Source organism: Lolium perenne, chromosome 4, assembly GCF_019359855.2.
Source record: "Lolium perenne isolate Kyuss_39 chromosome 4, Kyuss_2.0, whole genome shotgun sequence".
NCBI classification, from domain to species: Eukaryota; Viridiplantae; Streptophyta; class Magnoliopsida; order Poales; family Poaceae; genus Lolium; species Lolium perenne.
This window is the reverse complement of record NC_067247.2, coordinates 404082394-404094663: the sequence shown is the minus strand read 5'-3', so window position 1 is coordinate 404094663 and position 12270 is coordinate 404082394.

Below are 12270 nucleotides of genomic sequence, written 5' to 3'. Positions count from 1 at the left end.
GTTTGTTATGCATGTAACCGGGAGCTCTGCTCTCAGAGAATAAAGGAAAGAGAACCAGAAAAGCCGCAGTTGTTGCGCGCGGCACAAAAATCTCTCTGAGTTCAGCTGTGTTGCGTGTGTGTGTTCGTCTCTCCCGTTCCTCCACTGTGATCGCGTGTGTGAATCGAGGGTCTCCTCCTACAGTTCGTTGGTGGGGAGACGCTTCTTCTAGGCGAGCCAGCAGAAGACTTTGCACTTAAGGGGGCAGCACTCCTCCAAACCTTTTCTGCAACCTCCTTGATCCGCAGATGCCTAAAAGAATTGGTATAGACACTTTTGTTCGAGATTTTTTTGTTAGTGAGGCGGTCGCAACGGGTTTCCGGGGAATCGTGTCGCAGGACCACGAAGCAACGCTCGTTTGCAAGGGTATGGAGGTAGGTCTCCGCAACCAGCGAGAGGCGCGGTCCAAGGGTCCTACGGAAATCTGGTGCTAGAGCCGCAACAATATTAATAAAGTAAAAGGTGAAGACTCAACATAAAATTAAAAGAGAGACTCTTTGCATAGTAAGCAAGATAAATAAGTTTTATGAACCTTCCAAAAAGTATGGTACTTATTAGTTTTGAGCTCTCATTGCCCCTATCATAAGCATCTTGAATGGTTAAAGTTAATGTGAGTAAAAAATGAGCTATATGCTTGCAAATCACAAGTTGAAAATCTCATGCTCCTTGAATGTGAGTACCTAAACCTCATGCTACTCAACTTAGGTCCCAAATAAGTTCTTGTCATTATAAGTATACATGTATCATTGAGAACCACCAACGAGGTACCTCTTGCCCGATGATATGGAGGTACTCTAGTGGAGAAATCCCATGCCAAAGTGATAAGACAAACAGATAATGAGCACCTCAGCAATTTTTTATTTACTACGGGTATAACTTTTTATTGCAAATGCTTCATAGAATGCTCACTATGGCTTAGCTGTAAATTTCTACAATGAATGATGCATGACTTAGATTAGCGGCCCATGCGTTTCCCTAACTCATATACCAACTCCATGGACTTATAAGTTTCCATTTTATTTCGCACCGCTAGACATCCATAAACAAAAAAACATGACATCAACTAAATACAAGTGCAATGTCGAAAGTGTTCTCCATGAAAGCATGGTTCTACTAACTCCCAACTCGCAATTTGCAAACATATAAACTTCATAAGATAGGCACAATGATCAAATTTATTAAGTACCAGAAAGTAAATGTGCCATCAAATTCATGAGAGCTTTACTGACTAATTTTCTCATGCCAAGATTTAATTTGGAAGATAAATAAAAACATGATGAATTACTTGGAATATCAATAATTGCTAGTAGGTAGATATGGTGGACGCAATTGGAAAACTTTGTTTCATGGTGGTTGGATGCACAAGTAGAGATCATAGTCAGCACAGGCGAGTGCTAGCAAAAGATTGAGAGCGACCAACTAAGAGAGTAGTAATGGTCATAATCATGCATAGCGACAAAACATTATCAATCAAAGCATAAAGTGATATTACAAGTAAAAAACTAAATGATCATAGAGGCTTTAGTTGACTGGTTATAGTCATAACATGGTGTAAGCATACGCCAAGTCAACCCAATAAAGCCTCAAAGGAGAATACCACAATACTATGCTTTTTATGATAGAAACAACACATGATTCTTTCAACGACACACTATGCACTCTCGGTAATTTGAAACAAGTCATGATACAACGATAAATACTAATCATATGACAAGAATAACATTCAACATGACATGCAAAATCTATGCCACAGTCTAGACAAACTTGCTTTTGCATCACTATAGTCATGAAATATTTGACTCGTATCCAACACCAATCAACTTATTTGAAATAACTCTCAGAGATGAAATACATTATGGACCAGAGAGCTAATCATACACAAATAAACAATACTAACGTGCTCTAAAAAAATTCAAGTGAAAAAACAAGAGCTAAATGCAGTACCAGGAAACTAGAACACTCGTAGAACATTAACAACGAAAACTAGAGTGTTCTATGCAATTAAAAAGGAGCGGGTCTTTATCCAAACTAAATGTGCCGGGATCCAACATATGCTACAACAAACAAAACTAAACTAAACAAAAAACAAAAATAAACGCTCCAAGAATAACACATAGCGTATGAAGCAATAAAAATATAGCGCATAGAGAGATGACCTGTTGCTTTATTGATGAAGAGAGGATGCCTTGGGCATCCCCAAGCTTTGACGCTTGTACCTCTTGAATATGTATTAGGGTGCAGGGACATCCCCAAGTTTTAGATTTTTCCATTCTTTATCTCATCACATCATTCTTCTTTCCCTACACTTGAAAACTTCCATCATACAAAAACTTCACACAATTCTTCATTAGCAGTATTAGTAGAATCAAAATAAATAAATTCACTTGTGTTCAGTACTAACATATGTCAAACATCTATTAAAGAATTAGATACTGTAGCAATCTTTCAAAAATCTCTTTGATCAAAAGAACTCAAAAAGAAAGAGATTTAAGAGCCAAATGCAAATAGTGCAGAAATCTGTCAAAATAGAACAGCAGGTAAAGATCGATTTTTCCGAAACTCCTATGTTGCTCATCTTGAAAAGTGGTCAAGTAACGAAAGTTGGATAATAACCTGGGGCATATGTATAAAAAATGGCAGATTAAAATTCCACTCTGGCTATTTATACGAATTTTTATGGTAACAGAACAGAATCTGTTTCCAGGACAACAACTTCCCCAAACATTACATTCTTCCTATTAGAGGCTATTGTTGGCACAAAAACGAAATAAAAATTATAAGGAGAGGTGATTACAGGGGTAATAACTTCCACACTCAACAAAAATAAAAATTATGTAAATAAAACATGGGTTGTCTCCCATAAGAGCTTTTCTTTAACGCCTTTCAGCTAGGCGCAGAAAAAGTACGAGCATCAAGTATTATCAAGTGAAGGAGCACTAAGATCAATGTGAGAAGTCTTTTCAATAAAGATTTGTATTTTATCAATATGAGTTTTAGAAGATCCTTTCTCTGCACTTTTAGGTTCACTACTTTCATCAAATAGATTTTCAGGAACAATCCAATCAAAATTCTTTTCCCATGCTTCAGGCATTGCTACTAATCTGAAAGGTATTGGCATTTTTATCTTCTCTACTACTTTTGGTTTGGTCAAGTGTACCAAAGATATCTACACATGAGGTAAGCTTTTCAAACCGGTCAAAAACTTTGCTAGCTTCTATAACCACATCTTTAAATTCTCTAAGCAAAGTTTCTAGGATAAAATCTTTCTTTTCATCATCCTCAATTTTATAGAGTTTAAGAAACATTTGCTGCATAAAAGGATTAAGGCTAACAAATCTAGCCTCCAGCATTTGAACTAAACAAGATGTAGCAGTTTCATAATCAGGAGCAAGTTCTACCAGGGATTTATCCTCAATATCTTTAAGCTTACTAACATGATTGAAGAATTTGTCAATGTTATCTTTCCCAATTATAGAACCACTACGATGGTGACCCAGCATACCACTGCATGGTGTAGTATGCAAGTCTGACATAATACCAATGAAATACCGTTCCACTAGTATTACATCGCTCAGAGTGGTACAACAGAAACATATGCGGGTCCAAGGCATGTCTATAGAATTAAAATTCCGACTCTTTACAGAAGATCAACATAGCCTCCTACTTTACAATGAGGTAAAACTGCAAATAAACTCTAGAAGAACGACTCGTAATCTAATCTTATCCCGAACTCTATCTATGGAGAGTTTGACTAGCTATAAAGGCTATGACTGGATTCTAGCTAATTAGGAGCTAGGATTAGGAAGCTAGTTCCCTTCTATTGTTAATATAGGTTTTCTCCTTGTTGTATGTAGCACTTGACTCTCTTCTGAAAGGGTCATGTCCCTTGAAGTAGTTGTTGACTCCTCAACCTTCGAGTTGCACTGTAAATCCTCCTTCGATGCCTCCGTATCTATCTAAGCAGGGGATTTAAGAGTGGCATGAGTACGAGCGTACTCAACAAGTTCATTATACGAAAGAGGTGTTTAATGCACTAGCTACAGCCATGGACCATAAAGTCCAAGGCAATGCAAGTTTTTTGTAATCATTTCTTCAAAAGGTTGCTTTTATTCTGAAGAGCTATGTCCGTCAGCCTTCACCGGTTTACTAGAACTTCATGGAGTTCCTTTCCGGCCGCGTTCGCAGTTCCATAACCCGGAACAGGGAGTGACAGGTCACGATTCGTTACACTCTGCAGAGGTGTGTTTCTTTACCCATAAGAGATCTTAACCTTGGTGCCAACCGGGCTTGAGTTTCCCGTCCACACTTCCTTTGGTGTGAGGCACGGTATAAGGTCCTAGTCAAATTATACTTCTTCGCGACCTTGCACACACACCCTTTGTTGCAATTCCGACCTTGGGTCCTCACCGGTCAGCGTACCCCTATGGATACCTTCTGACCTCGACAACAACCAGGTTCTCGACCTGATTCCTTCGCCGGTCATTGCAACCTATCATAGACCGCATTACCGTGGGGACTTAGGGCTCCCCAACCACTCCGCTTGTCCCTCGGGATTCAAGTGACTACGATAAGCGCATCCGTTGATGTACGAGAGGAAAAAACACAATTGACTACTCCGTCCCACTCCAGATCTTATGGTTAACACGAGTCTTACGGCACAAGAATCACTGGACGACATTTGTTGTTAATCCTAGATGGATACAAAACCATTGCAATGGAACTTCCACCATACTCATACCATGGTTCCATTGCCCACCACATAGTCATACTCATAGTTATGAAAGTGGCATTTTTCTTTTCATGCAAGAGTGATAAGCATAGTACTTTGCAAGTAATTTGATAAAATACTCAAATTGACATGAGCAAGCGATGAACTTTCCTTTCTTGATTGCAAGATTATGCAGGCAAGGTCTTCGATACGCAATAACTCCAAATTTTGAAATAGCATCATCGTCCTGTAAGGACGATGTTTAAAAGATTGGCAAGGATGCAATAATGCCTAGGTATGAGATGCAATCATTCTAAGCGTGACCTAACCCTGATGATTTAGGATTAGTGAGTTGGTATGATTAGTTTAGGGTGTGTTGCATCGTTAGAGTGATTCACAAACAAGGTTCTTATTAGGGTTTTGTTGTCTTAGAATCATAAACAAGTGGTAGAATGCATAATAACAATCATAAACACCAAGGGATAGTAGTTAAGTAAAGAGCAGTTGTCAATTTTTAAGTCCTATAGTGCATGGTTGATGATTACTTGTTATATACTTCAAAAGAATAACTTTTGAAAAACATGTTAATTAGGGAAAAATAAGTATTTGAAGTAGAAACTATTTGCTTCTATGGTTTACCATGGTTCTCAATTTAGTTTCCTAATTAAGTATTATATGGATCACACTAAGGTGGGATTGAGTTCCTAGTCATGTAATAGTTGCATGGTTTGGGTTAAGCAAGGGCATACTAAGCAATTGACGATTATAATTGGTTGCTACCAGGGTTGTTTATATCTTACTGGTGATAGTTGACTAGGGTTTATAGGTCCTATTAGGAAGGACTGATGATGATTCTTTATTTTCTTCAAAAGAATAACTTTTGAAGAACATATTATTTAAGTAATAAGAAGTATTTCCATTAGGTTGAGGTTGTCTAGGGTTTGCTTTTGGATCCATTAACTAAAGAATGGTTGGTTCCTAAATAGGATGATTCATAAGTATGAAGTATTTATAGGGTTTAGTTGAGTATGAACTTGTAATGTAGAATATTGGGCATAGTTGCTATTGGAGTTCATCACAATGGTGTGATGCTAAATATGGATAATTAAGGATGAGAGTCTTGGTAATAGGAACTAGGTTTAGACTTGGGTGATCCTATTTGATCATCTTGGTTTGATGGGTATGCATACATAGGATACTAAATTATAAGTGATAGAGTTCCTATATTCTATGTGAATATGAACAAGCATTGAGTTGCTCATTATGAACCTATGAAGATAAAATATCATGATCACATGTTTAACCTAGTGTTTAGGTTTAGAAATAGGTTAAGACTCACATGAAATAATAGGACTAGGGTTTTAGTTCATAATTGAATTACGGTTTTAGGGTTTCACATGGAATTATGAGGTTCTAGTTTTCTTCCTTACGGAACTAGGGTTTCCTATTTGTAATGTAGTTCTTAAATTACTACCTATTACAAAGTTGCATTTATTACTAACCTTGAAACAAATAATAATGGTTTTCACAATTTTATTATTTTTAGAAGATTAATAATTAGGATAAATTCTATTTAAGGTTATAAATCCCTCTGATAAGGATTTAATAAGTTAATGATAAAGGAAAATTAATTTTATTGTTTCCTTTATTTATTTACTGGTTTTTATTTATTTTTAGAAAATTTTAACTAATTATTGAATTTGATTTGAATTTAGAATAAAAGAAAAGACTTATTTAATGAGTTTGAAATAATTAAATTTTTAACAGAAATAAAATTCCATATTATATTTTTATTGGTTAGATTTTATTTTTAGGAACATTTTGATATCTCATTTGTATTTTCTGAGCTAATTTGAATTTTATACATATCTGCAAAGTTTCAGTAATTAGGAATTTGAATTAAAACAAGAAAAATAACTAGATGTACCCGGACTAGCCTACACCCAGAGACTGACTGGTGGTCCTTAGGCCATGTTGGTGGCCACGTCGGCGTGGACCAAGTCCAAGTGCTGACTGGGCATAGGAGCACATCACCGGCGAGCCAGTCGTGGCCGGCGACGGTGATTTCGGTCAGTAGGGGATGGACTAATGGGCTAGCTATGCTCGGCTCACACTAAAAGGATCGTATGCCGCACCTAGAGGGGGGGGGGGGGGTGAATAGGTGCTACCCAATTTTTAGTTCTTTTTCAATTTAAGCTTGATACAAAGGTAAATTCTCTAGATTAGGTTTATTAACTAATCCATTCATTCCTACTTGATTATAAAGTATGATCTTAGGTTTTACCTCTGATCACCAAGTGATACTCAATTAAGCTTGGGGACATACAAATAGGGTTTACTTGTGCTCACTATGGGATACATAGTTAGGGTAAGATATAGTCTATGTATGTGATGACACCATGTTGGGTTGAATAGGGTTTACTCCCCCCCTCACTATTTATAGGGTGCTTGTATCTAAATACTACTAAAATTGTCACAAGTACTTGGCTAGTCAAGGGTTTAGTATAATGCCATTACTCCTCTACTCGTGATATTAGTAATGGTTTTAGGGTTGCTAGTAGTCTCCCTATGATTTTATGTGAGGTTTGATGTCTTCTTATCATATTAGGATTTAACTTATCCTCACATATCTCTAAAGCATGTTCATGTATTAGACATGATCAACTAAATACTCACTCACCTCTCTCTAATACAATCCTTCCATCACACTCATTCTAGGTTCTTAGTGGTTTTCTGATCAACACCCATTTTGTGGTGATCATAGGTTGGCTTCCTAAAGTAGCATTAGTGGTATATGGTCCTCATCTCCAATATCAAGTATTGTCTTGATCTACTAGGTATAGTACTTCTCTTATAATTTCTTGGATGGACATGGCTAGGGTTGCCTCAATAGGTTATATTCATTGGGCTGCCTGAGATAATAACTTAGAGTTCTTCTCAAACAATGATGATATAATCATATAGGTATATGGATAATTCTCTCCTTCGAATCCAAATGTTGCCTCAACTAACTTGAGTGTAACACCATAGCTTGAGCTCTCTTGTATAGGAATGGATTATTCTACGGTTTATGGTGTACTCCTAATATCTCCTTAGGTATCTAGGCTAGGGATCCACTTGTCTAGCTTAGTTGGATTAGTCTTATCCTTATTTCATCAACTCATGGATATGGTCTTATTCCATTTGGTATTTGGTTATCTCACCATTCCAAGATGAAATGGTTTCTCCCCTAATTCTTTAGTTCAAAGGTTGTCACTTATTCTTAAATAGGTAAAGCTAGGATTGGTATGAATGGTCTCTCTCATTTGGGAAGGACTTTAATACTAACCTAAGGTTAGACTCCATAGAGAATGATGTGATCATCAATATCTATGTTTAACATAAATGGGTTCTCTCTCTAGGGAATATCTTGAATAATACCCTAGGTTTATTCTTAAATATGATGATGTGAGCATATGGATGTATATCCAAGGTTTAGCTCAAGGTTTTACATTGCTTTTCTAGTAATTATAGAACTCTCTCTCCTCTAGGTTTGGATGTATAATAATTTGGAACAGAGAAGAGTATATCAACTGGAAACTAGGGAACATTTCTAGAGTTGAGATCCTTGTCATGATTCCATGAATAAAGTAGAATGGATACCATGAGGTTCCTGGTAGGGATATTTATTTGTTAAAGACATGGAAAAGATAAGTCAAGAATAGTTTCTCCATTTTATTGTTACTTGATTTGTAGTTGAATAGATGTTCATATGGTATGGCAAAGATTACCATATTATGATCTTTTATAAGATCAAGCAATTGATCCTTGATTAATAAGTCATTGTGTTGGTTTTAGTTCCATTTGATCTAACCCCTTCGATCAAATCATCTCTACCCAGAACAAGGTTTTAGCAAATGTCACATTGAGGTTTATAGCACTCGGCTTGATGATCTACTTCAATTCCATCAAGGTCAAGTTAAACTTCAGTTGCTGTGACATGTTTTACTTTAAATCGCGAAAATTCCCCAGATTTTCTATGCATGAATGCAATGCTCACATCTGTTTCCTCAATTTTTGTAACCCCAAATCCTGGGATATTACAATTACCTACAGATAGGTCCTTCAGATCGTACTTAGGAATCCATATAATGAACTAGAAATGAAATAACAACTATGTAAGAAACTATTTTTTGTGTGTTTTTGATATAAAGACAACTATAAAAGTAAACTATTTTTTGTGTTTTTGATATAATGAAGCAAACAAAACAAAATAAAGTAAACTAAGCAAACTATAACAAAGTAAAAAGATTGGAGATGAGAGACTCCCCTTGCAGAAATCCTCTTTCTCCCCGACAATGGCGCCAGAAAATCTTGATGGTGCTCCAGTGATGACGCGAGACAATCTTGTTGGCAGTTGTTGTGGAAGCGGTTGCAAAACCCTAAGAGTATCCCCACTCGTCTCCCCGACGAGGCCCCCGAGCGATGTTTTTCCCATCTGGACGGCGTAATTTGGCCCAGCCGCGCCCCTGGTTCCTCGATTTCGTCCGGATTTGGCCCTTCATCCATACGGCAAGCCCACGCCATCCACGGTCCCCCGAGGCGCGCTCGGGGACTCCGGACGAAATAATTTGGCGCGAAACATCGTGTGGACCATCGTAGTCGGCGACTGGACCACCAAATCCTATCGATTTCCCTCCAATTTTCTTGCATATCCCCATTCTCTCCCGCCGAATTTGTGTAGCCATCTCCATTCTCCTCCTCTTTCTCATCCACCACCATGCCGCGAAAGCCGAGGAAGTCGTGGCCGAAGAAGGAGCGGCCGCCGGGTGTGTCCAACGCACAGTGGGCGGCGGACGAGCTCCGGCGCCAGATCGAAACAAGCGCCAGGGCGGAGAGGGAGAAGAAACTCAACGCGAAGAGGGCGGCGAGGAAGGTCTCCATGGCCATGAGCATGGGCCATGCTCGCGGCTGCGGCGGCGCCGCCATGTTCCCCGGCCAGTGGCCGATCCAAGGTACAAGCAGTTCCCCGTCGGCTTTCTCCCCTTCGAGCTTCTCGCCGTCGTCGCCTGCCATGTTCCAAGAGGCCACCTACGGCCAAACGTCCAGGTTCATGCCGTTGCCGCCCGAGCTCACCGGCGGCAACCTGAACGAGGGCTTCTCGCCAGCCCTGCGACGAGGGCCACTCCCGTTCGGTGCGACGGCGGCGCCGAACGACGAGGTGATGAACGAGATGATCAACTTCGGCTCCATGGCCGCCGCTGCGAGCCCGGGGTTTTCTTCACGCAAGAGGAGGCGAGGGCGACGGTAACTGTCGCGGCGCGCAACGAGTGGGTGGAGGATGTGGCCGACGGAAGCCAAGCCATCGAAGAAGAAGAAGAGGAAGAACCAACTGAAGCCGGGGTCGCCGATGCCAACCTGGCGAAGGCAAAGAAGAAAGGAAGAAGGACTCGCCGCTGGCCGAACCGCGCATCAAATGGACGCCGAGGGAAGAGGAGTGCCTCGCCGAAGCTTGGATGACCGTGTCCATGAACGGCATAACCGGGGCGAATCAGTCGTACGACACGTATTGGCTTCGAGTGAAGCAGGCGTTCGACGAGCGCAAGCTCATCGATCCCTACTTCAACAAGACAATCATGAACCGGGGAGACAAGGCCATGGCCACCCATTGGGGGATCATTCAGACGGCGTGCACCAAATGGCACGGCATACATGAGGAGCTCAAAAAACTGCCGGTGAGCGGCGAAGACTTTGAAGCCAAGGTATGCATGCGCCGTGGCTCCTCCGTCGACCCTGCATGTACTGATCGCCGTGAGCTGACCCGTCTCGCCGTCCTCTTTTTCCCCAGGTGCGCTGTGCTTTCGACATGTACCACGACGACACCGGCTTGACGTTCAAGTTTCTGAACATCTACTCCCGCATCGAGAAGTGCGAGAAGTGGACGGAAACCCGCACGAGCCTCTCGAAGAGCAAAACCGAACAGTACAACCCCGACGCTCCGGCGCCAGGCTCATCGGATGGCCGCCCGGAACACGGCCAGAAAAAGCTCAAAGATCTCAAAATGATGGGCCATCCCGCCGAGAGGATGCAGGCGTCGTTCGACAAGTGCTGGGCCGACGCGAGGACGCACGCCACCGGGAGGGACGACAAGTTCGACGGCAGGTGGAGGGAGATGCTCGCCAACCAAGGCGCCCGGATCGCCCTGCTGAAGACGACGGCCGCGGCGAAGAAGAGGAACACAGACTTGGCGTTTCTGATGGGCGGCAACACAACCCTGATGGACGAGGAGACGAGGATTTGGTACGAGGGCCATCGCACCGACATCCTCCGACCCACTCCGGCCAGTGCTTCGCCCTCACCGTCTACGATGTCGACTGCCGTCGCTTCGACGTCGACTGCGCCCGCAGCGACATCGGCCGCCGCTTCGACCACGGCGTGTGAGGAAACTGGGCCGTCAGACACCGTCGTGCCTGACGGGACTGCTGACGCCCCTGTTTCAGTGTAATGTCCCTCCGATCGCCGATCTGTGGCTGATCCTTTTGCCGATCTGGACATATTTGTAGCGGGACTACGTTTTGTTTGAATTTCGACTTTGTCTGTCAAACTCCGGGTGGACAACTGGAAACATGGTTCTCCCCACGAATTAATTTCGTCCAATCCGGCGATTGTTTCGTCCGAATTTCGGCGTGCGGAGGCCAAACGAGTGGAGATGCTCTAAGAGGAGGTATGATGAGCACAGCAGCAAGTTTTCCCTCAGTACGAAACCAAAGTTTAATCGACCAGTAGGAGAGGCGTGACTTCTGAAGGTGTTGCTTGCTGACTAGTGGCAGGGCGCACTACCGGTGTCAGCAACAACGTGGAACCTGCACACAACACAACCAAAGTACTTTGCCCCAACTTGCAGTGAGGTTGTCAATCTCACTGGTTTACTGAACACAAAGGATTAGATGTATCGAGTGGAAAAAGATGTTTGCAGAAAGTAAACAGAACATGATTGCAGTAGAATTTATCAGTAGAGGAAATAGGACCGGGGTCTACAGTTCACTAGAGGTGTCTCTCCATAAAGAAATAGCATGTTGGGTGAACAAATTACAGCAGGGCAACCATACATGACAAGATGATTACTATGAGATTTGATATGGGAATTACAACATAATACATAGACTGTAATCCAACCACGTCTATGACTAATAATCCACATTCAGGTTATCGTCTGAACCCCTTTCAGTATTAAGTTGCAAGCAGCAGACTATCGCATTAAGCAATGTGTGTAAAGTAAACAATATAATTACCATCGGATAAAACATTGTTGTTTTATCCCTCGTAGCAACATCACATCTGCAATCTTAGAAGTTATAAAGTCACTCTCCCAGAAAACTAGAGGCATGAACTTACTATCGAGCATAAATACCCCCTCTTGGATTCACAAGTGTCCACTTGGCCAGAGTTTCTACTAGAAACGGAGAGCATGCAAGATCACAAATAACATATGAAATGAATATATAATCAATCTCAACATAGTATACAATATTCATCAGATCCCA